General features: G+C 41.3%; 1 protein-coding gene across 3 annotated transcripts in view; it reads left to right on the top strand.

Moving 5' to 3' along the window:
- Positions 1-4314: 4314 nt before the first annotated feature.
- The window catches only part of Spop (speckle type BTB/POZ protein), a 79573-nt gene continuing 58234 nt past the window's right edge, over positions 4315-25653 (top strand). For 2 of the 3 annotated variants that reach the window (XM_052757002.1, XM_052757003.1), the window contains exon 1: positions 4315-4549. The gene's annotated coding sequence lies outside the window, so the exon portion shown is untranslated. The remainder of the gene's footprint in view (positions 4550-25653) is intronic. The other variant, XM_052757001.1, reaches the window with a different exon arrangement.

Here is a 25653-nt window from a genome sequence, read left to right as displayed (position 1 = left end):
CTGGGGCTTGGGGTTTGCAGCATAACACACAAAGATGGAGGGAGGATTGCATCCTAAGTAGCAGTGGTGCTGAGTCTGATGGTGGCACTTGGTGGCAGTGTCCTGAAGCTGGACCTTGTCGCCACACTTTCTGAGGGTGAGTCTTCTTCCACCAGCCCTTGGTTCCCAGCCGAATTTCCAAGTCTTTTTCTTGAGCTCTAGTACTTCTTCAGGAAATTCCAGTTCGGGTGGCTAGAACCTGAGTTGGCACAAGTGCTTGCAAGCAGGTACTCTGGTTGAAATGTAAGTAAACTGGCTCCAAGGTCAAAGAGTTTGTTCAAGAGCCATAAATGGCAAGAGGCAGTGTTCTGGCTGGGACGGCTGTGCTGTTGTGTTTCCTTGATTCTGTGCTGCCTGGAGAATTCCACAAAAGGGCATAGAGGCTCCGAGTAAGCATGGTACATAGATGAGAGTGATGTGAAGACAAACAAAGTCACCCCAAGTCTGTGTTCAAAGACACACACATAAATAAGCAAGTCTACTCATGCCAGAGACTGAGTTGTGTTCAAATATTATCTCACTTCGCCCTCATCATCATATAATAAGTTGGAAAACGTGAGCCTTACCTATGTTTATATCATGGTAAATGTAAATGTTAGTGCTGGGTTTGAACTTGAGTACGCAGAAAAGAAGCCTGCTCATTCATTAAGCCACAGCTTCACCATGAAATTTAATCAATCAACGAACATGTTTCCGTTGTCAATATTCTATTAACCTCATCATGGCCCTAGAACAACACTGTCAATGTGTTCTTGTTTTTTTTTTCTTCCGTGTTTGTGATCTTACATTTGTGTCCTTGAATGTATCACCTGTCTCTTTGTCTTTAGGCTTGAACATTGCCAATACACAGGACTGTATTCCCTACCAGTCTCCCTGTATATCCATTCCTACAAAAGATCCTGACATGGCAGCCCTTGCGCTAGATGGGGGTGGGCTGGGGGGATTCGAAGCTGTTGTGGAGCTAACTGAAGAACTCTACAAAGAAGCGAGACTTACCTCCTTAAAGCGCTTACAAACGAGATGGGAACTTACTGTCCTCTTCAGGCTGGCCTGCCTCTGCCTCCTCTACGGTTCCCAGAAAAGCTGTGGCTTTTCTTATTGAACTGTAAAATGGAGCCCAAGATCCTTGTTGGCAAAATAAATAAACACCAGACATCTCAGGGTCTTTGGGGACAGATCCCTTGCCCAGACCTGGCTCATGACAGCCAATGAACATTTTGTCGTTTGTGTTTTGGATTAAGAAAATGAGTTCTGCGTGTTTCCTAGCATCACAAGGAGCAGCGAATTGAATTGGTGCCATTGTAAGCTTGATTGTTGCTGCATAGATAAAAGCCTCATTAAATCCCTCATGAGGAGAGAAAAATTTTATTTTGAGGAAAGAGGAGCGATGAGGGCTTCTTTGCTTGTTGTGGTTACAACAACAAAACATTAAATGGAGGAAATAATGAAATAACTGAACTTTTTTTTTCTTTACCCAAACCTTGTCAAGAGGCTGGGTGAGTTTTTAATTAGTGCTGCATTTTCAATAAATCCAGATCGGTACGTGGTGCCGATTCTTTCCTGGATAAGGGAAAGATAATAATGAGAATCTTATTTTTCAGTTCCACACTAAAGGGATGCCTGGTATATTTAATCATGCTGTAGAAATCCTGGCAGCCTTCTCTGAGCCTGGCCTCTGCTCTAATTACATTTCTAGATTTTAGTAAATTGAAAGGGAAAATGTAGGAACAAAATAATTAAAACCGAAGAGGAAGTGCATATTAAAAAGGAGAAGCTGTTTAAAATTCTTGCACATAGTGCTTCCAAGGACATCTACAATCGTTTAATCAGCTCCACACCAAATCAAAGCCCTTTGTGCAGAGGCTGCTAGGATCAGATCTCAGGTGGGCGGTGTGGTCCTCACAGTAAAATGAGAGTCTCATTGCACAGAGCTACAGATGGCAATAGGACCTCTTATGGACCTCCAGATCACTGGGGATTCAGGCCCAGTCTGGACAAGCTGCTGGCACGGATTTCATACCCGGAGAAGCCCTCTCCCGTGTCCTGGGCAGAGTCTAGCTAAACTGTAAGGATTAGTCTCAATTGTAAGGAAGCTGAAACAGATGTCCATCCTTTCTGCTCCTCTTCCCCATGCTCCTTTCCCAAGGGTCTCTCTCTCTCTCTCTCTCTCTCTCTCTCTCTCTCTCTCTCTCTCTCTCTCTCTCTCTCTCTCTCTCTCTCTCCTCTTCTGTGAAATCCTAAGTCAAGAGACTAGGTAATTAAACAGCCTCTGTGTCACCAAGGGTTAGTGACTTGTAACTGGTCATTGCGTTACCATTGGGACATTTTGAATTTGTACAAGGACCAAACACCTTTCTGGCTTCATCAAAAGAGATGAGTGTTTGTTGATAACGATGATAAATAAAATCTAATTGGAAAGTTTCAGGCAACTGCCTAATGGGTGACAAGAGCTCTTTCTGTTTCAGAGGCAAGCACACTAACCACATCATTAGAGAATCTAGGATCTCCAATTAAAAAAAATTTTTTGGTTGGGCATAGTGGAGCACACCTGCAATCCTAGCACTCAGGGGGTGGAGGCAGCAGGATCAAGAGTTCTAAGACAGCCTCTGTAACATAGTGAGTTTGGGGCTAGCCAGGCCAATGTGAGATCATCTCAAAACAAGGACCCCAAACCAAAAAACGAAGCAGAGAACCAACAACAACAAGAGTCATTGTATCTGGAACACAGGTTGTATAAGTCCTGGGGTTTTTTTTGGAGTGTTTTGCCCATGATTCCCAGGACATTTAAAACTGGGATTACGGGGTCTGCTTCTGTACTTGAAAGTGGAAGGCAGCTTGGCACTGTCAAGGGTTCTTTCTAATCCCTGTGGCCTGGCTCATAGGCTGCCAGCCTTCCCTGCTGAACAGGCTCACCAACCACATGGTGCCAGGTGGCAAGAGACAGAAGCACAGTCTCCTGGAGACTGTCCCACAGGCCTGGAAAGCAGTAGGGTTCCAGGAAGCTATTCCCATGACAGGTTGCAACCTTGTTACCTACCTTGTGACCCACTGGTCACTAGGTTGCTCTCTTGTGTCCAGTGCTAGGTGAATACATGATTTGTGTATGCAAGAGAGACAGAGTCTGCTTTGGATTTTGAGGGCTTGATTCAGCAATAAGTTTTTTTTTCTTAATGTTTAAGGTAAGCAAAGAATGTAACAACAACAAATATCTCATTGCTGACATCATTATTTCAACACAAAGATGATTGTTTTCTTCCAGGGTTAAGATGCTCTGAGACAATTCTACTCAACTCCAGAATCACTTCCAGCCCATGGGAGCTAAGACCTGAGACAGACTGGGGACCCAGGTGTCCTAGCCAATAAATTGTCACAGAATCAGCCTCTTCTCCATCTGCGCTCTCTCTCTCTCTCTCTCTCTCTCTCTCTCTCTCTCTCTCTCTCTCTCTCTCTCTCTCTCTCACACACACACACACACACACACACACACACACACCTTCCACCTTTCCCAGAAAGAATGGTCCTTTGGTTATTGTTTTCAAATGCGAATTTACTTATTTAGTTTTTGGAGACATGGTCTCACCATGTATTTGTGGCTGGCCAAGCTGGACTTAAACTCATAGAATTCCTTCTGCCTCTGCCTCCTGAGTGCTGGGGTTAAAGGTGTGCCGCACAGCACCTGAGTAAAGTACTTAATAAATGTTAGCATTTGCAGGCTAGACTTGCTGGACACGGATCTCTATGAATTTGAGGCCAGCCTGTCCACAAAGAGAGTGCCAGGCCAGCCAGTGTTACATGGTAAGACCCTATCTCCAAAAACAAAATGTGAAAGTCTTTAAAAAAAAAGTCTCTAGCAACCATTGAAGTCCAGAAAACATTTCCCTGAGAGTTGGCTAAAAAAGAAAGAGCGAAGTCATCTGTGATCCACAAATTGCACATCTAGGTTTCAGTTGTGAAATGCCTGCTGCTGCCCCACCCACCCGGTCCCTGGCTCTCAGCCGCCTCCATCCCGGCCTCGCACCTCGGCGCGATCTTCCGCACTGCACGCGACCCCCTCCGAGTTCCCGCCTCTTTCCACTCTGGCCCCGCCTTCCGCACAAATCCCCGGGCTCTGGCACCGCCTCGCGACGCTTGCGCACCAGGGAAGGTAGGCGGAGTCTTAAAGGAGGAGGAGCTGGAGCGCCTGGAGCGGGGCGGGGCGGGGCGGGGCCGGACGGGGCGGGGCGAGGCGGGGCGGGGCGGGAAGCCGGGGGAGGAGGCCGCGCGGGGTGGGGCCCGGCGGGTACGCGCTCGCTGCGTCGACGTGCTGACGACAGGACGCCCGGGCCGGTGTGTGTCGGTGTGTATGTGTGTGTGTGTGTGTGTGTGTGTGTATATGTGTGTGTTTGTGTGTGTGTGCGCGCTCCGAGAGTGTGTATTTGTGTATCGGCGGTCCCGCAGGTCCCGGATGTTGCGGGCAGTATGAGGCGAGCGCAGGGGGACAGGGACCAGCTGCTGTCGCCGCCGTTCTCAGGTGAGTGTGAGTGTGTGTGTGTCAAGAGTCGAGGAAGGGGGTTGGCCTGTCGGGGTGCGGGGGGTTTCCTTGAGAAGTGACTGCCCCCCCCCCGCCCCCCACACACTCACTTCCCCTCGTGTATTATTCTCTGCCCCATTTCCTACACCCTGGTTTCCCGGCCTGAGGAAGCCAGAGCCTAGTCAGCCGTCTGTTCTTCCTACCTCAAGCATTCAGGAAACACAAACGCGCCCCCTGCCTCCAGCCTCCCTCACCATCATATCCCAGCCCCATCCCCCTTGCCAAATAGTGAGCTGTCGCCTGCGGCGAGATGGAGAACTGCGCATGCTCGACTGTGAAGGAGCTCGGGGTGCCTGGTCGCTGCCTCAGGACGCATGCGCATTGCTGTGTTGCAGGGACCTGCGGGATAAAGAGCCCCTTGACCACGCGCCCGCCTTCTTCCCAGGCAATGCTAGACTTGCCACCCAGTAGTGAGTGAGCTTGTCGCTCCGACCCGAGAGGGAGAATTTAAATTATGTGAGGGATTTAAGGACAAAGCACTATTCGCATCTGGTGTTGCCCTAGAGACTCCCAGGCTACCAACGCCTCCTAGAGCCAGCGTGTCCCACGCTGACCCTCCTTTTGAAACTGACTGCAACTTCTAGTTCTAGAATTACTTCCCTTTCCACCACTCCGGTCGTCATGCCGAACCCTTACTACAAACTTCCCCTAAATTTAGGAGTAAGTGTAACTCATTTATTCTGGCAGGGGATTTTGATAGCCTTGTTAAGAAGGACTAAGGGCCATAGAAAAGAAACTAAAGTGGGAATTCCTTTATAGTAAAATTCTGAGTTGCCTTTACAGAATTAGATAAGGAAGGGGTAAGTGCCACACACAGTTTAAGGCTTGGGGTAACAACAGTAGAACGGAAATGAAGAGATCAGGAGCTTCATCTCAGCCCTCTTTGCGGGTGTGTGTGTGTGTGTGTGTGTGTGTGATGGTGGGGGTGGGGGTCAGGGTTCTTCCATAGTGTTTCAGTTTAGCGGTACATTACTGATGTTCTGTGACCATATGAAAACAGAGGCAATCTGAAACAATTGAACAACTTGTCCAGAAGTATAAATTTTAAATAATGAGAGTGATAATTCTTTCAATTATGGTCAAATTCCAAAAAAATTAAACTGAGGAACTTTACAGAAATATTTCGGTGACATAGGACTTGGAGTTTCAGTCGACAGACTATACTTGGTTCTGTAGTTTGCTGCTGTATTGTCACTCTTAGAAACTTTGTCTTCCCTCTACCGTGGGGGTGGGGAGGTTTGTTTTTGTTTTGAGACAATCAGGGTCTCATGTAGCCATAGCTGGCCTGGAACTCCTATGCAGACCAGGCTGGTCTCAAGACTGGACTTACAGAGATCTGCTTACCCCTGCCTGAGTGTTAAGTGTACACCACCACATCTGGTCACAAAGATAAACTCTTTACTAGCAAAAATTTTGCTGAATTGTATTGAAATGAATAGCTAAATTGTTGTTGGGTGGGGAGAATGGAAAAGGCAGGGGTATTTTCTGTTTTTCTGCTTGTCTGGCTAACCTTATGTCTCAGCTAGACTACTGGGAGTGGGACATAAATCAGCCTTATTTTGAAATTGCCTTTCCTTTGTGTTCTTTCTTTGGTATTCTCACAAGACTTATTTTGGTTGCCATGTTAACTTTAGGGCCTTGTGTTCTTGGGCTTTAAAGTATATTTGCACTTTTCACTTCCTCATTTAACACTGACCTTTATGTGGTTCAGCTGTCTATTGTGCTGTTTCCGGTTGCCATGCTGCTCTTGGAGCCAAGGGATGACATAGAAGCAGCACAGGGGTTTGGGGATCAGGGGAGCATATATCATCCTGTGTTGAGAAAGAGCTGGATACTCAGCTTCCCCCCACCACCCGTAGTATGAATTACTGTGACAACTCCACATTGAGGATCAGGGCAGTTGGTGTCCTTTTGGTATTTTAGTGACTACACCTTTTAAAGGAGTTATTACAGTGGCTAGTTTGGTAGTTGGAAATACTTAGTGTGGCCTACCTTTCTACTTGGACCAGGCTCTTAGAGAATCTAGAAGTGAAACTATTGAGATAATGCTTGTCTTTCTTCTAAGTAGGCTTTCTTCATCTAGGATGCTTTGTTCTTATCTGGAAACATTTCATTTCTGAATTCACTTAAGCCTTTTTTAAATTTTGATGGTACAAAAGCATGGAGTGCTTTTAGGATTAAGATAAGTTAATTAATTCATATTAGTGCGGAAGTTTTTAAAAAAATAAAAGGTAGCCGGGTGGTGGTGGCGCACGCCTTTAATCCCAGCACTCAGGAGGCAGAGCCAGGCGGATCTCTGTGAGTTCGAGGCCAGCCTGGGCTACCAAGTGAGTTCCAGGAGAGGCGCAAAGCTACACAGAGAGACCCTGTCTCGAAAAACCAAAAAAAAAATAAATAAATAAATAAAAGGTAATACAAATGTGAAAAGAAATATTCCAAAGGTATACAGTGAGAATGAAAAGCCTTCTGTCATTCTCCTGTCCATCAAGGTACCCTTCTCGAAGGCAGCGTCCTCTCCTTCCAGAGTCTATCCATTACAAATACATACACCTGCATATTCTTTGGTGTCTGTCTGTTTCTCACAAATGGGACACTATATCTATTTTTTACTTTTTTACTCAGTATATCTCTGGGTGATCATTTCATATAGTGTGTGTAGTATCTCTTTTTTAAAAAGTGACAAGGGTTGCATTGTATATGATAGATCATCATTTAGCCAGTTCTTAACAGTAGATTTCCAGAGCCATAATTCATTTTTCATGTGTACTTGTGTCTATTGGATTAAATTTTTTTGTGAATGTGCCAGATCAATGGATGTATGCATTTTTAATGTTGGCAATATTGTTGAATTGTTTTCCACAGAGGTTTATGAATTTATATTATTGCCAGCAGCTCATCTGCGTATTTCCTAACCAACACTATAATAATTTAAAAATAAATCTTAAGTAGTGTTTTCTCTGAGATTTTAAGTTCATTATATAGCTTCATAAGTTTCATTACATTGAGGAGTTGTGGACAAATTCTGTCACTGTTCTGTACATCAAGGGTATTAGAGACTATGTATGCCTCAACCAAAGACCATTGCCATTAGAGTGAAGTCATATGCCTGGGTAACAGTAACCATGACAGTACTCGGAAGGCATATCAGACCTGTACCCAGTTTCTTCCCTTTCACTCAGATTCTGGTTTCTTTCTGTGGACTCTTAAAAACTTCTGTGATGTTTTGGGTATCCTTTTGGTAGCTATGACTGAAAGCAAGTAGGCTGCTTTTTGTTGTGTTGAAAAGGTAACTCAGTTGTTAAGGTACTGTCTGTTATCTCCACCAGAATGTTGGTCTTAGCAGTCTTCTGATTGCAGAATACCTTACTGTGAGCTGTAAAGAAATGAAAAGGCAGAGTATGTTGGAGCACACCTTAATCCCAGTACTCAGGAGGTAGAGGCAGGTATATTTCTGTGGGTTTAAGGCTAACCTGATCTACATAGTTAGTTCTAGGCCAGCCAGAACTTCATAGTGAGACTCCCATCCCAACAACCACCTACCTCCCCCCCCAAAAAAAGAAAGAATGAATGAGAAGATTTCTGTGCCTAACAGAGATTTTGATCACTGGAAAACCAGAGGTACTGAATATATGAAATAATAAGAGTTCGGAAATAAAATGTAAAATAGTATGCTTGTGTTTTGTGCTGAGAAGACCTTCAAAGGGATGACCAAGGGTTGAAGGAAAGTTTCTTTTAGAGGGCTTTGTGGAGGAAGTGTATGTTGAGGTTTTTGTTTTTTTCCAACTGTCGAAATGAACGTTTAAACATACAGAAAAGTAGAAAGGATGGCACACTTCTTCTGTCTATTACTATGATTGTTCACATTTTTATTGTATTTCAATTTTTTTATTTTGTTTTTCCAGACAAGGTTTTTCTGGGTAGCCTGACTGCCCTGGAACTCACTATGTAGACCGGGCTGGCCTCAAACCTAGAGATCTGCCTGCCTCTGTCTCCCAAGTGCTGGGATTAAAGGCATGTACCATTACTGTCCAGTGTATTTTAAAATTTATATGTGATATATATTGCATATTTATATTGCAGATATATTTCACCCCTTAGATGGATCTCCTTGAAATACTTGATTATTCTTACAGTATTTGTCACAAGTCAATTATAAGTAATTTTAAATTTTATTTTATATTTTGAGACAGGGTCTCACTATGTAGCCCTGGCTGGACTAGAGTTCACCATATAGACCAGGCTGGCCTTAAATTCATAGAGAACCACCTGCCTCTGCCTCTCAAGTCCTGGAATCAAAGGCAAGTACCACCACACCTGCTGTGGTTTGCATGTTTCCCTCTTCAAACTTGTCTCTTTAGTCACAGAACCATTTGAAGCTACTCAAGATTAGTGGTTTTTGCTTTTTGAAGAGACCAGGCCATTTGTGTTCCAAGGTACATCATCTCTGATTTTCTGATTTTTTTTTTTTTTTTGGTTTTAATAATTTATTCTTTTATCAGTACAAGCTGATATTGAGACTTAAAGGCTTGGTTAAATTCCCATTAAACAGTTTTAGGAAGCATAGGACCAGAGCCCTCTGTTAATTATGTGGGGTTTGGTCGTGTGTTTTAGGTGATGAAACCCAGACTCTTGAGTGAACTTTCCTCCTTTTTTAATTAGCAGGTACTCTGGTGAGTGGTCCCACTCTGGCACTGTACTGTTGTTTTTCCAGCAGCCTTTCTCCTAAGATGATGATCCTTACCTTAGCCAGTTAATTCAGTAGTTGCAAAATGGTGATTTTAAGATTCTGCCATTCTTTTCCTTTGACTAGTTTTTGGTTTTCTATAAAACTTTTCCTTATGTGTTAGTAAATTATAATTTCTACAAAAAAGTTGAGATGAATCTTTCTTTCCATTTAGTATTTTCTGAGTAAGGAGGTGGTATAATTAATAGGCAGTGAGAAAGACTTAGAAAGGCCACGGACAAATGGCGGTCCTGGGGATTTATTAAAGGCCTGGACTGTGGGAAGCAAGTAAGTACTCTACCTTGGGTTATCCCCATAGCTCAAATAGTCGTCTTTACTGCTAACAAATGAATAGTTTCTTTTTCTTTCTGTTAGTATCATCTTGCAGGCATGGATTTTTTTTTTTTTTTTTTTTTTTTTTTTTTTTGGTTTTTTGAGACAGGGTTTCTCTGTGTAGCTTTGCACCTTTCCTGGAACTCACTTGGTAGCCCAGGCCGGCCTCGAACTCACAGAGATCCGCCTGGCTCTGCCTCCCGAGTGCTGGGATTAAAGGCGTGCGCCACCACCGCCCGGCGCAGGCATGGATTTTAATGTATTGTGTCTTACCAACAGTTACAACCTTTTTTATGATGCACAAGATGTTCCCTGGTTGGCCTCTGGAGTCCTCTCAGCTTAACATATGAGTGCATCCTTGCTTTCTGACCAAGAAGTTCCTGACTCTTTTTGTATTTTTTTCTGTCCCAGATGTGCAGCCCTCACTTTACCTTTTTGTTTGTTTGTTTGTTTGTTTGTTTGTTTTAAATTTAAAAATTTTTAACCTTTATTTTTATTTTTTGTGTGTGGTGTTTTGCCTGTGTGTATGTCTGTGCACCATGTGAATGCAGTGTCCTTGGAGGCCAGAAGAGGGTATTCCCTGAACAGTTATGAACTGCTGTGTGGGTGCTGGGAATTGAACTTGGGTCTTCAGAAGAGCAGCTGGTGTACTTAGCCGTCCAGCCATCTCTCCAGCCCCCTACTTTACCTTTCTGTAGCTTCTCTTTCCATAAATAAGGTTGTTCATGTCCTTTATGGGGCTCTGCAGCTAAGTTCTAGAACACAAAGTTCCCCTTGTTTTAACTTTGTATAGCTAGTTTTTGACTCCCTTCTGTGCTGCTGCCATTGCTGGGTCTAGACTTTAGAACCCACAGCTTCTTTGTCTTGAATGGTCTTTGTGGAAGATAGCTAGTGTCCCAAGGAACACTTGCTATCTCCCACATGAACATAAGGTTGGCTATAGAGAATACTGGAGTGGGTTTTGTTTATTTGTTTTTTTCCACAAGCAATGTTGCTTTTTTTTTTTTTTTCCCCTGAGCTATACGAAATGAGGGCTGGGATGTAGCTCAGTTCTTGAGTGCTTGCCTTGCGTGCAGGAAGGCCTGGATTTGATTCCTGGCACCACATAAACTGGCCATCATGCTGGCCCACACCTATGATCAAGCATTTGGGAAGTAGGAGCAGGAGGATTAGAAGTTGAAGGCATCCCATAGGTATACAGAGGGTTTGCCACACAAGCTTTTTGGAGCATGTGGTATTCTAACATTATATAAAAGAAATCTTTGTGGGTATGTATGTACGGATTTGTTTTTCTTTCCTTTTCCTCGTTAAAAGGCATTTCTTTTAAATTTTCCACATATATTTCTCTACAAGAGTGTTATGTAAGGTTCTGCTGTTATAGCATATTTTTTTCATTATCATTAGATTTTCATCTTTCAAAAGGAGCAAGACAAATTGTTCTTAATTAGGGAAAATTTTCAGCCAAACCATGACCTCTGATTCCCAGTTGTCTTAGCTCAGGGTCTGGAACATTGCTACATCCTGTGATATTGTGTACTGTAGACTCAGGGAAAATGTCTGCTCATCTGAGTGCTTTCTGCAACTCTGCCACACTAATGAAGGCACACTAATGTCACACAAATAAAAGGTACCACATTTTGTAGCTGGTCTTTGGGTCTAGACTAATTCTTGTCTTAGTAAAAAATGTTTAATTAGACTCTTCCCATGCAGGGATATTTTGAATAATTTCACAGATTTCAGGTTACTCAAAGCCAGACAATAATAGTATTCTGATACTTATCTGAAATCCATTTTCCAAGTTCTTTTTACCATCTTGTCATATTTACAAGGTTGTTTATTCCCAGTCTGGCTTCATAACAATACTGGTTCCACGTTAAATTCTGCTGTGTATTTGAGGAAGCACACCTGTTTCTTGTGTTTGTTTTCAGGCATGGTAAAATTACTCTGAAAGACTGTGTGGACACATTTGCTAATAAATTGGATCTGGTTGCTTTTTTCACTTTTGTAAAGCTCCCATTACAGGAAAATACTTTGAAAGTAGAATTTTGAAGGAATGCTTAGGCCATCATTCTTACTACTATAGTCACATTTATTTTTAAATTATAGTTATTTATTTGAGTGTGCAAACATGTACATATGACAGTGTGTGTGGAGGTCAGAATACAACCTGCAAGAGTTGGTTCTCTCTTTCTAACGTGGGGTACCGGGGATGAAACTCCAGTTGTCAGGCTTGGTGACAAGTGCCTTTACCAACCGAGCTGTCTCATAGGTCTGATAGGCACATTTCCAAAGAATTGGCCAATAGTTGCCTAGGTGCTTTCTGTGTATAGCAAAGTTGGTCAAGTAGCTTACGGGAGCTAGCTACAGACCTCAGAGTGGAAATTCAGCATGCATAAGTCTTCTTTGATACAAAGAACTTTATTCCTGACTGTTTGTTCCTGAGAAGCTGTTGGCATAAATTTTCCTGACGTCATTAGCTAACTTAAAGAGGGCTTGCACAAGTTTTCCCAGCACTTCGAATTTCTCCTGTCTGCAGATCTGCTTTTTTATTTGTAAGAAGGAAAATGTACATGTAATTATCTTCTTAAGTTGATATATACATATATATGTACACACACACATATATATATATATTTACTTGATTTTTATAAAAAGGTAGCCATGTAGAAGTTTGCTTTTCTAACATAAAAATAAGCTTTTCAATGTAGAACATTATTTATACTGCCTGACTTAATTTTTAAATTAGAAGTTGGGTATATTGGTACACAGCTGTAGTTCTAACACTTGGAAAGAAGGTAGAGGCAGCAGAGCAGGATCCCTCAAATTCAAAGTCAGTCTGGTCTATGTATGGAGGTCTAGGCCAGACAGGGCTTCATAGTGAGATCCTGCCTTAAAAACACAAAAAGTCGGGGCTGGAGAGAACTCAGTTGGTAGTCTGAATTGAGATCTTTAGCACCTGTTAAAAAGCCAGCATGACATTTTGTACCCATAATCCCAGTGCTGAGAGGCAGAGACAGGAGGATTCCTGGGGCTTCTTGGCTAGCCAGTTTTGCCAAACCAGTGAACTCCAGGTTCAGTGAAGGACCCTGTCTCAAAAAACAAGGTGAAGTGATTGAAGAAGATATCTGACTTTTGCTTCCACGTGTACCCACATTCAGTAACCCCAAATAATCATCTTAAATATAAAATACTTCAAACATGTAGAAAAGTATAAGGAATAATGCCCCTCATATACCATCACCAAATTATATAAAAATCTATGTGTATCTGTGGAGGCCAGAGGACAACTCTGGTTATCATTCCCAGGAACACTGACCATCTTCTTTGAGACAAGGTCTCTTATTGGCCTGGAATTTAGCACTTGGTATAGACTGGCTGGCCAGCAAGCTTCCCCAGGGATCCTTTTGTCTCCCCAGCACTGGGGTTACAAACCTGAGCCATGTGCCCAGCCTTTTTAAAAAAAAAATCTGATTTAAAAGATTTATTTATTTTTAGTTTATGAGTGTTTGCCTGCAAGTATATGTGTGTACCATGTGTGTCTACAGAGGCCAGAAGAAGCTGTTGGTTCACCTGGAGCAGAAATTATAGGTAGTTGCAGGTTGCCATGTGGGTGCTGGGACCCAAAACTAGTTCTCTGGAAGAGCAGCTAGTGTTCTTAACAGCTGAGCCGTTTATTTCTCCAGCCTTGCCTGACATTGTTACATTGACTTCCAGAATCTAACGTAGAAATGCTCTGATAATAGGTATACAAACTTCTCTTTAAAATGCTGCTCTCAATTCTTTAGTGTATATAGCTAGAGTTAGAATTGCTAGATCGTATGGTAATTCTATTTTTAATTTTTTCAAGCTTCTTTATTTCATTTTCCATGGTGCTTGTACCATTTTACATTCCCTTCAACGGTACACAGACGTTCCAAGTTCTCCACTTCCTTACCAACAGTTTTTTTCTTCTTGGTAGTGGCATCCTAATGGGTGTTGTTGAATCCTTTTTTAGCTTTATATTTTACTGAGGCTGAGTTTTAAGTTTTATTTATTTTAAATTTCTTTGTAGTTTTGGTGCCTGTCCTGGATCTCACTCTGTAGACCAGGCTGGCCTCAAACTCACAGAGATCCACCTGGCTAGAGGCATGCACCACCACCACCTGGCTATTTTTAATTTCTTAAAGATTCATTATAGTTTCGTTTACTTAGTGTATGTGTCTTTGTGCTGTGAGTATGCAGGTGCCCATGGAGGCCAGAAGAGGGTGTCAGATTCTTTGGAGCTGGAGTTACAGGTGGTTTTTGAGTTACAGGTGGGAACTGAACTCTGGTTCTCTGGAAGAGCACTATGTGCTCTTAACTGCTTTAACTGCTGAACCATCTCTCCAGTTCCCAAGGTTTGTTTTGAGACATAGTTGTACTCTGTAGCCCAGCCTGGCTTGAAACTCATGATCCTGCTTTCTTAAGTTTCTCAGGTGCTAGATTCTAGATTACAAGTATGAGTCATCATGACTAGCATAAACTTTACAACAATCAGACTTATTTTGTTCTCCTTTTGATGTTTGTTTGTTTGAAACAGTCTTGCTGGCAGTATAACCCAGGCTGGCTTCAAACTTGTGATCTTTCTGTTTCAGGTTCCCGAGTGCTAGGATTGCAGGCATTTTTTTTTTTTTTTTTTTTTGGTGTTTGTGTGTGTGTGTATCTGTGTGTGTCTTACCGAAGGAATTCTCTTTTACATTATGGGAAAATTAAGTCCTGTTTTCTCCTACGTGTTTTATAGTTTTGCTTTTTACATAATTTATTTTGATACTCAGCGTGAAAAAGATAAAACTTCTTTTTTCTATAAGGATGACCCTAAAATATGGATCTAATTTTCCATGAGGATAACCCAGTGACCCAGCCCCATCTTTTGGGTAATCCCATCTGTTCCGTACTCTTGTTAAAATGTCATTTGTGTTTGTCTGTATATATGAGGGTTGCCTCTCTATTTTCTTTTCTGTGTCATTGCTCAGCTTGCCTATCTTGTGCTGTTAACAATACTGCTTTCATTATTAGAAACTTAGAGTGATTGATGTTATCTGATAAGCAAGGCTTAGTGTGGTGGTATTGTGTTCCCCAAAATATTGTGCACTCTAATAAACTTATCTGGGGTCAGAGAACAGAATAGCCATAATATTAAACATAGAGGTTAGGCAGTGGTAGCACACTCCTTTCATCCTAGCATTCCAGAGGCAGAGATCCGTCTGGATCTCTGTGAGTTCAAGGCCACACTGGAAACAGCCAGGTGTGGTAACATGAGCCTTTAATCCCAGGAAGTGATGGCAGGAAGCAGAAAGGTATAAAAGGTGTGAAAACCAGGAACTAACCTGGTTAAGCTTTTAGGCTTTTGAGCAGCAGTTCACCTGAGACCCATTCAGATGAGGACACAGGCTTCCAGTTCAAGGAAATGAGATCAGCTGAGTAATTGGCAAGGTGAGGTAGCTGTGGCTTGTTCTGCTTCTCTGATCTTTCAGCATTCACCCCAATACCTGGCTCCAGGTTTGTTTTTATTAACAAGACCTTCTAACAATTCGTGCCACAGCTTAGTACCTCTTTATGTTCATCAAGGTCCTTGAAAAAGCCTGACTGGTTGGTTGGAACATTTTAACATAGTCTATTGCTGTTGAAATATGTTCATGTGATATATCATGGCCTCCAAAAGGGGGAAAAAAAGCCTTCATTCCTTATTGAGCAACTGATTACTTGTTCTGAATGAGATTATAATTCCAATTCCCCTTTTATGTTTTTTTTGTGTGTGGTTTTCGTTTTTTATATAGAGATCAGCTCTTCACCTGGAAAGTGACCTGTTATGATTGTATAAGGGCACCAATAAAACAGTTTTGTTAATGGCATTGATATTGAACTTGATGGTGTTAAGGATTTCTTCCTTCCTTTCTTTCTCTTCATCTTTTTGTTGTTGTTATTTTTTTATTTTATTTTTTTTTTTGTTTTTTCGAGACAGGGTTTCTCTGTGTAGCTTTGCGCCTCTCCTGGAACTCACTTGGTAGCCCAGGCTGGCCTCGAACTCACAGAGATCCGCCTGGCTCTGCCTCCCGAGTGCTGGGATTAAAGGCGTGTGCCACCACCGCCCGGCTGTTGTTGTTATTTTTGAGACATGATCTCAGTTTATCTCAGACTGGCTTCTAATTCGTGCCAGTCTTCCTGATTCAACCTCCTAAATGCTGGGATTGCAAGTGTGAGTCACCCTGCCCAGTAGTGTTAAAATCTTGATCATGAGGAAATGGAACTTATTTAAAACAGAGATTATCAAAAAGATGTATAGTAGTTGTATAGTACAGGAAAAGCTAAACAGTCAGGTTTCAGAAAGTCCTGGAGCCAAAACTGTTGCACAGACTTCAGCAGTAAGAACCGGTGGACTCTGGTGCTCTATAAATAAACTTGAGTTTCCATGAGGCTTAATTCAGATTCCTAAGGGAGATCTGATTTGGTCAGGCCAAGGCTTGATTTCCCATGGGCCACATATGTGCCCCAGGTTCAACTCCAGTTGTTTGTGGGGAAGGGGAAGTTTGATATAAATAGAAATTTGGGGAATGGCTGAAATTAGAGACAGGTTTTCTTTGGGAAATGATGTATCTTAGGAGTCCTTACAACCTTAAAAATTATTGAGTGCTTTAAAGAGTTTGTTTTCTGTTTTTAAAATGTGGGTTGTATCTATTGGTCATTACCAAATCAGAATTTAGAATACACGGCTGGAGAGATGGCTCAACAGGTAAAGGTGCTCACCATTACCATAGTAGAAGAGAATTGACTCCTGTCAATTGTCCTCTGACCTCCACACACATGCCACAGCACATACACTCTAAATACATGTCATAAATTACAAAAGAAAACATCAAGAAAAACTTTTTAAGAATTTTTTTTTTTCTTAAGAAAAATAAAGTCATGTCACCAAGCATGGTGAGGAATGCCTTTAATCTCAGCACTCAGGCAGGTAACTCCTTTAATGTCAGCACTCTTAATTTGAGGCCAGCCTGGTCTATTTGGTGAGTTCTAGGCCAGCCAGGACTATATAGTGGGACTCTGTCTCAAAATAAACAAACAAACCAAACTCCTCCATCTCATATTAAACTAAATAGTATTTTAATTAATTTATTTATTTTGGTTTTTTGAGACAGCGTTTCTTTGAGTAAGTCCTGGCTGCCCTGGAACTCGCCCTATAGATCAGGCGGGCTTTGAACTCAAAGAGATTCTCCTTGCCTCTGCCTCTTGAGTGCTGGGATTAAAGGTGTGTGCCACCACTGCCCAGCCTTTTTTTTTTTTTTTTTTTTTTTTGTCTTTGTATTAAAAAAAAAAACTTGAAGCCGGGCGGTGGTGGCGCACGCCTTTAATCCCAGCACTCGGGAGGCAGAGCCAGGCGGATCTCTGTGAGTTCGAGGCCAGCCTGGGCTACCAAGTGAGTTCCAGGAAAGGTGCAAAGCTACACAGAGAAACCCTGTCTCGAAAAACCAAAAAAAAAAAAAAAAAAAAAAAACTTGAAAAATTAGTGAGGTTGGCATTTTTTTAATATTTTTGTAAGTCCCTTAAATGTTTGGCTTAGTAGAAGACAGCTAAGCTAAATTTTTGTATCTGGGTCTATTTTGTTTGTTTGTTTGTTTTTGAGACAGAGTCTTTCTATGTAGCTGTGGCTATCCTGGAACTCACTATGTAGATCTGAGGCAGAACAGGCTGGCCCCAAACTCACAGAGAACCTCCTGCCTTTGCCTCCCCAAGTGCTGGGATTAAAGGTGTAACCACATCCACCATTCTATATCCTTTTATTATTGTTTGTATGTGCTGTGTATGGGGGCGGCGCGGGAGGGAGGGAGGGAGAGAGACTATGAGCACATATGTGCTACTATGAGTATATGAGGACCAGAGGATAACTTTCAGAAGTAATTTCTTGCCTTCCGCCTTGTTTTTGAGGCAGAGCCTCTCTTGTTTCTGCAGTGTTGTATACTTCAGTTTAGCCAGCTTCTGAGCCTCTGGATGATTCTACTGGGAGGTTCTCCCATCTCCCCATTGCAGTACCAGGATTACAGATGTCGACCACCCATTGGGCTCCTTTACATAAGTTCCAGGGATCAAACTCAAGGTTGTCAGGCCTTCCTGTCAAGTACTTTTACCAACTGAGCCATGTTCCTGGCCTTCTGCTTTTATATTCAGTTTGATGTGATAGATAATTTTGATTGAAATACAGGAAGGAAATGTAGTCTCAAAGGACAGTTAGAAAAGGGAGAGTTACTTTTATAGCCATTTAGACAATCACATACATTTGATATAATAAAACTTGACAAATGTTAGTTTCCTTGTAAGCTAGTTTGCGGTGTTGATCTGAAATTATATTGCTGCAACTGTTATATTGACATATGTTGGTATGTCTTGCATTTGAATGGATTATTTATTTAAAGAGATGGAATCTTCCTGTGTTGCCTAAGCTGGCTCCAAACTCTTTGGTTCGAGAGATCCTCCAGTCTTAACTTCCTGAGGAGCTGGAGCAGTGCACACTTGAATGCACTTGCTCCAGATCAGTCACTGGTCATTTGTAAAATTATTGAGTCATCGAGTTTAGCAGATCTTCTGAATGTCTAAAACATCTCATCATTTTCAAAAAACACTTTAGTTATGAAGTTATGAAAAAAATCAGCGTTGGGAAGCTGTCAAGCAGCTACAATTATCCAAAATTGTAAATTTTTTCATTAAACGCTCAGATTTTATCATTGGCAACAATACTGTCGGTTGTTTTCCTTAATGTGACAGACTCACTTCATTTTCAAGAAAATGTCTGCTAGATATTTATGTCTGAATAACCAGTTTGTTCTTTTTCCAAGAAAAAAGTAGTGTTTCATGAAAAAAGAAGCTAGTTGAGCTCAAAACCCAGTCACAAGTGCTTTTCCTCGAAACTGTTGTGCTGGAGGATACTGAGAAGTGCTTTGTGCATACCTCCTGTTTCTGTTCACAAAATATTCATGGGTCTGTTTTGATTAATTTCATCAAGATCATTCTTGAGTCAGGCATGGTGGCGCACATCTGTAATCCTAGTATTTGGGAGGTAGAGGAAGAGGATCTGGAGTTTAATTGAAAGTCAGCATGGGCTGCATGAGACTCTGCCTCAAACAAACCAAAGGAACATTCTTAGTGCAGTTGACTTTATTTCTAAATCATCGGTGACAACGTCTCAAAGATTAATACTAATTTAATGCCATTTACCTTGCTTTTTGTAGGCACAACAGTTTTTACTTATTATTACTTTGTATAATCAGAACAAACGTCAACATATTCATAAAGCTAAACAATTTTTCTTTTTTCTTCTTTCTTCCTTCCTCTCTTCTTGAAATAGTTATGACTTAGAGACCTTTTGAAAGGGCCTTGCCAGGCATTGACATACCACACTTTGAGAACTGCAACCTGATGAGGAGATACAAGTCCTTCATAGTGTAATCTTACTGGATTGCTAGTGTAGTCACTTTGAGTTGCTTAACATGACATCAAAATGAACGCTATATTTTAAAAGAGCATAAAACGCTTTAGATTTCTTGATTAGAAATACATCTTAGGAATTAACATTTTCAAACACCAGACTTTAAGGGATTAAGCTTTTCAGCTAGACATTCTTTCAAGCATGTGATAATCTTGGTATAAACTATTTTAATAATATGTCGTTTATGTATTACAGTATACAATTTACCATTTTTTCAAACATTATAAAATTTAAATTTTTATTTTATTTTTGCGTGTGTGTGTGTGTGTGTGTGTGTGTGTGTGTGTGTGTGTGTGTGTGTGCGTGCGCGCGCGCGCAAGTTAGAGGACAGTTCAGGGGAAACAGTTCTCTCCTTCCACCATGTAGGTCCTAGGAATCACAAAGTGTAGAACTTTGACTGGTAGAGAAGGGAAAGGAAAATTCAGGCAGAAGATGCCAGGAGCAAAACTATCGAGATGGAGAAGGGATGGAGAGTATTAGGTTGTAAGCCTAGGTCTAGTTAGAGAGGGCTTCTTGAAATCACTGTAAAGATAAGGTTTAAGGAAATGTCTGTTGGAGGTCAAAGAGAGGAGCAGGGGCAAAGCTGTGAGACAGGCTTGTGTCTGGTGTGTCCAAAGATCCAGCAAGGAGGCCAGTAGAATTAAGTGAGCAAGAGACAGTAGAAATGAAGTAAGAGAGGCTAATGAAATCTAGTTCCTGTACCTAGCTGTTTGTTAGGATAGCACACTTAGGGGGCCTACAAGAGTCCTAATTCCTGGGCTGTACCTCTACCACGAAATAGGAAGCTTTGCAGGTGGGACTGTGGCAGAGGAGAGGGAGAGAAGTGACTGTGTTTGAGAAGAATGTCAAAACGGTTTCCGTTTAATTTTAGATTGAATGTGGAGGTTGAGGGAAAGGAAAGTGTCATGAATGATTCGAGGTTTCTGGCTCAAGCAACTGGATGGGTAGAGGTGTCACTTACTGAGATGAGGGTGAGAGATAAAGAGGATTGGGAGTAGGTGTGGGATTTGGAGGGAAGATCAAAAATCAGGAGTTCAGTTTTAGACATGTCAAATTTGGGATGTGAATGAGGCTAAGTATAAATATGTTAAGTAGGCAGATACGTGAGTGGAGCTTCGAATGAAATCAGACCTTAAGGTAATACATTTGTATACCATCTGCTTATTGATGGTCTTTAAAATGTCTAAATGACATTTCACATGATAAATTTGATGGAGAAAGATCTGGGAGTGTGGGAACTAGTTAGCCTCTCACAGTTGTCTGAACAAGTGGCTCTGGTGTGAATGAGTGTCAGCTGGATAGAGGAGAAGGTGGGTTGCGATCTGAGGGTGTGTGGAACCGCATGCAGTGGAGGTGGACAGTGGGCAAGGAATTGAGGGTAGCTTTGGAATGCCAAGCTTTGATAAATGGTGGGTCTATTAGCAGTTATAAGACAATCAGAAGGAGCGGGGTTGGGAAGTGGTTGGTTTTAGATGGGTTACCATTTAGAAGAAGCATCCCCAGCAGTGGGCAGTTTGGATTTTCTGTACTGGGTTTTGGAAGGGCAAATGAAGTTCAACACACAGTTCTAGAAATTCATTTCCATGAAACAGTTTCATTTATATAAAATTGATTCACCAAGATCTATAAAACAAACCAACAAACAAACAAACACATCTACAGTCAATTTTGATGTGTTAGGCTGTCTGTCATGTGTCCTTGCCTGTTTTTTGTGTAATGTAATGTTTCGCTTTGGTCACCATACCTGAGACGTACTGTCTTTATTACTGTATTTCTAGTGTCCCCAGTTAATTCTTCCCCTTTAGCTTTTATACTTTTTCTTCATCTTGATTCTTCTTTTTCTCTGATTATAGGGATGGTGAATATAGACAGAAGAATTCAGAAGTTAGTATATGAGAAGTGGAGAAATTTCCAAAAGTAAGATGGGAGTAGAGGCAGGAGAGCTGACTCAGTGGTTAAAAGGGCTTGAAGCACAGCCACGAGAACTGGAGTTCACATCCCAGTGTCATGTAACAAGCTAGGCATCCCACAGACACCTGTAACTCCAGCTCTGAGGGATCGAGCTCCCTCTTCTGACTGTCACATATACATAGATGTATGCATACATTCAGACACATGTAAATAAATAAAATGATTCTTTTTTTTAAAAAAAAAGATACGACAGTACAAGCTAGCATTTGAAATGGAATGGCTGTGAAAGCTGATGAAGTTAAAACCCTGTCAACACAAAGGCATAGTACATGATGGTCTTAGTGTACCCTGGTACTCAAATCTTTTCATTAGAGATGCCAAAGCAGTGGGATGGTCATGATGATTAACCTTTTTAATATAAGTTGATTTGGTGATGAACTTGACTCATGGTCATCTATCCTGTCACTGTTTATGGAAACCAATTCTGCAGAGGCGAAAAACTTCCTTCAGTGAAAGTGACTCTAAGTTATTTTAGAAACTTCTGGAAATACTATGAAGAAGGTAGCTGGGTGTGTACCTCAGTTGGCAGAGTGCTTGCCTGGCATGCCAGGAGCTCTAGGGTTGATCCTCAGAACCACATAAATCGGGTGTGGTGATGTATGCCTGAAAGGGAGGTGTAGGGGCAGGCAGATCAGGAGTTCAAGGGCATCGTTGGCTACATAGTAAGTTCAAAGCCAGCCTTGGACTGCATGGAAAAAAAAAAACAGCTGAGAATTTAATTAAACCAACTTGGATATACTATTAGTGATTTTTACTGTTAGTGATTTCACTGTTAGTGAAAATAGCTCTTTATGAGCTATTTTGTCACTCCTTAAGTAGTGGTGATAACAGGAAATGGAGTAATGAACCCATACACTAGTCCTTAAAGAATTAAAAAAACGCCAGGCAATGGAGGCTCATGCTTTTAATCCCAGCACTAATCCTAGCACTTGGGAGGCAGAGGCAGGTGGATCTCTGTGAGTTTAAGGCCAGCTTGGTCTACAGATCGAGTTTCAGGACAGCCAGGACTATGTAGAGAAACCCTGTCTCAAAAAACCAAAATCCAAAAAAACAAAAAACAAAAACCCTGTACTTTATTTTTTTCAGAATAAAAGTATTCTTTTTCTCATTATTAAATAGTTTATGAAAAAAATATAAAAGTGGAAAAAGAAATCACCCCAAGACCCAACATGGAATTAACATTTGACATTTTCAATTTTCTAAACCACTTGTTACTGTGTGTGTCTTAAGTGCAGGCGTTTGAGTGTGGGCTGTGCGTGCCACTGAGGGCATGTGGAGGTTAAAGGACAATTTCAGGAGCCAATTCTCATCTTGTTGTGCCAGGGTCTGTCTTGTTTCTGCCACTCTGTGTACTCTAGGCTAGCTGGTCCGTGCATAAGCTTCTGGGTGGTTTTCCTTTCTCAGCCTCCGATCTCGCAGTAAGAGCAGAAGGAGTAGTGGAGTCACTAGGCTTATATATGTCTGTGTGTGGGTTTGTTCACGTGAATGCATGTACTCTCAGAGGCCAGAGGCATTGGATCCCACTGGAGCTTGAGTTATAGGCAGTTGGGAGCAGCCTGACTTGGGTGCTGGGAATTGAACTCAGGTCCTCTGGAAGAGCAGTACACACTTGTACACTGAGCCATCTCTCCAGCCCCTTTTTTCTTTTTTTAGTGACTAAGATCATCAACTTTTTACTTACTGAGCCAGCTCACAAGCCCAACATTTTCTAACTCTTATTGGGTATTTTAAAAATATCCATATGTATGTCTATATATATAAATTAGATATATAAAATCTGTAATATATATATATATTTATATATATTTGGTTTTTTTTTCAAGACAAGGTTTCTCTCTGTAGCTCTGGCTGTCCTGGAATTTGCTTTGTAGATCAAGCTGGCCTCGAACTTACAGAACTCTGCCTGCCTCTGCTTACTGAGTGCTGGGACTAAAGGTGTACGCCACCATCGCCTGGCTTTGTATTATATATTTATATAAAGATGTATTTATATCTTTACAAACATTGAATTTAAAGTTATTTTTAAATTTGCTTTCATAATCTGATGTGTTGGCACATGCCTGTAATTTCAGGACTCAGAAGACAGAGCCAGACTGATCTTTGTAAAAGGCCAATTTTAGGGCTACATAGTGAGAAAAAAAAGATGCTTTAAAAATTCACTGTATTGGGGCTGGAGGGATGACTCATCTGTTAACTGGCTGTTCTTTTAGAGGACCCGGGTTCAATTCCCAGCACCCACATGGCAGCTCACAACTGTAACTCCAGTCCCAGGGATCCAGTGCCCTCTTCTGGCCTCCATGGACACTATGTACATGTAGGCCTCCATACCAGGCAAAAAATTCATACAGACAAAAATAAAAATAAAATTTCACTAGGCAGTGGTGGCATACATCTTTAATCTCAGCACTCTGGAGTCAGAGGCAGGCTGATCTCTGTGAGTTGGAGGCTAGCCTGGTCTACAGAGTGAGATCCAGGACAGCTGTTACACAGAGAAACCCTGTCTTGGAAAACCAAGTAAACAAACAAACAAATAAATATCAAAAAATCAGATTTTTTTTCCATGTTGGTGAAAACATGATCTCTTAAGTAATGCCATAGAAAGCAGAGTGTAATGGCACACTCTTGTAAGCTCAACACTTGAGAGATGGAGTCGAGATGATGAGTTCAAACCCAGCATTAGCCATACAAGGACTTTCAAGGCCAGTCTGGGTTACATGAGATCCTATCTCAGATGAAAACAAAAACAAAAACAATAGGGCTAAGTAGATGTTTTAGTGGGAAGAATGTTTCCTGTGCAAGTATGAGGACCTCAGTTCAAATCCCCAGAACTCATAAAATAAACTGCACATGGCTGCATATGCCTGTTACTCCATCATTGGGAAGTAGAGATGGGTGGATCTTGGGAACTTACTAGCCTTAGGAAAACAGTGATCTTCTGAGTCAGTGAGAGACACTGTCTGAAGGAAAGCAAAGAGTCACAGAGAAAACAACCTGACATCCTCATCTGGCCTCTCTATATGCATATACTGGTGCTCAGACCCACACACTCAGGTGAATGCACCACATGCACAACACACATATGCACAGACAAACCACTAATAATCATAGAAGTCTGTTGTATGGATACATAATACGTTAGTGTTTTGTTTAGTTAGGGTGGTTTTGTTTGCTTATTTGTTTTTTAAGTTAGTTGGGTTTTGTTTGTTTTTGAGACAGGGTCTTATGTAGTGTGAACTGGCTTGGAACTTGCTGTGTAGCCAAGAATAACTTTGAACTTCTGATCCTTTTATCTCTAACTCTCAAGTGCTGGGAGTACAGACATGTGCCATCATGTTTGGTTTATGTGGTTCTTAGAATAGAACCCAGGGCTTTGTGTATGCTAGCCAAATACTACACTAACTGAGCTACATCACTACTCCCTGAATACATAATACTTAATTTAACCAACTCTATTAATTAAACTTTCTTCTCTAGTTTTATCTATAAATTATCTGCCATGGACATTCTTGTACAAAAATCTTTATATGCTGATCAGATCTCTTGGGATTGATTTCTGAAGTTGCATTATTTTGTGAAAGTGTAGCAACAGGATCCATGAAATGGCTCAGTAGATAAAGGTACCTTCTGCCAAAACTGACTGCTGAGCCATCTCTCCAGCCTCAGTTTTTTAAATTTTTTTCTTAAGCAATTATTCTAGGTGTCATCATTATCTCTATCAAAAGAATATGTGAGAGGCTAAAGAGATGGCTCAGCAGTTAAGAGCACTTGCTGCTCTTGCAAAGGACTGGGTTTTGGTTCCTAGCACTCACATGGCAACTAACAACTGTCCATAACTTTAATTCCAGGGGATCTATACCCTCTTCTGCCCTCCTGGCACCAGGCGCATAAGTGGTGCATATGTATACATGCAGGCAAACACTCAGATACGTAAAATAATCTTTATTTTTAAGAAGGGGGTATGAGAAATTTAGGAAAGATAGTCTAGTTAATTGTCAGCTCCTGATTTCTAAATAGCATTTAGTTACAGTAAGCATGATAGGAATTCAGAGTGAACTGGGGCAGCAAGGTAGAACTTGACCTGGATCTAGAAAAGTACTATTCTGATAAGAGGAAGAAGAATGCTTTTGGCTTTCAGAGTGCTGTGAATCAATTTGAGAAAGGCAGGTTAGTGAGATGACAAAGAGGCCACAGTCAGTTAGTTAGAGAGGAGAGTTTATTTGTGATGTAGTTGAAAGGCTTTATGAGAACTCTCTTGTATCTCAGAGGACTGCTTTTATTTTTAGTGCATTTTAAGTTGTATAGTATAGAAATATAAGATAAAGTAGACAGCTGTGGCCCAATTTTAAACAAACTAGAAACAGTGTAGTTACTTTTTACAAGAAATAAGGATTAGGAGTTATGTATGTGTAAATTACTTAAACAGTGAACTTCCCAATAACAAATATTTATTGTACTGTATAGTTTGATAGGCATATTGCAACTATTGTGGATCTTACTCTCGTAAAATTAAAGAGTTTAGCT

Source organism: Peromyscus californicus, unplaced genomic scaffold (assembly GCF_007827085.1).
Source record: "Peromyscus californicus insignis strain IS unplaced genomic scaffold, ASM782708v3 Scaffold_3__1_contigs__length_106647218, whole genome shotgun sequence".
Taxonomy (NCBI): domain Eukaryota; kingdom Metazoa; phylum Chordata; class Mammalia; order Rodentia; family Cricetidae; genus Peromyscus; species Peromyscus californicus.
This window is presented reverse-complemented; position numbering and strand designations above follow the sequence as displayed.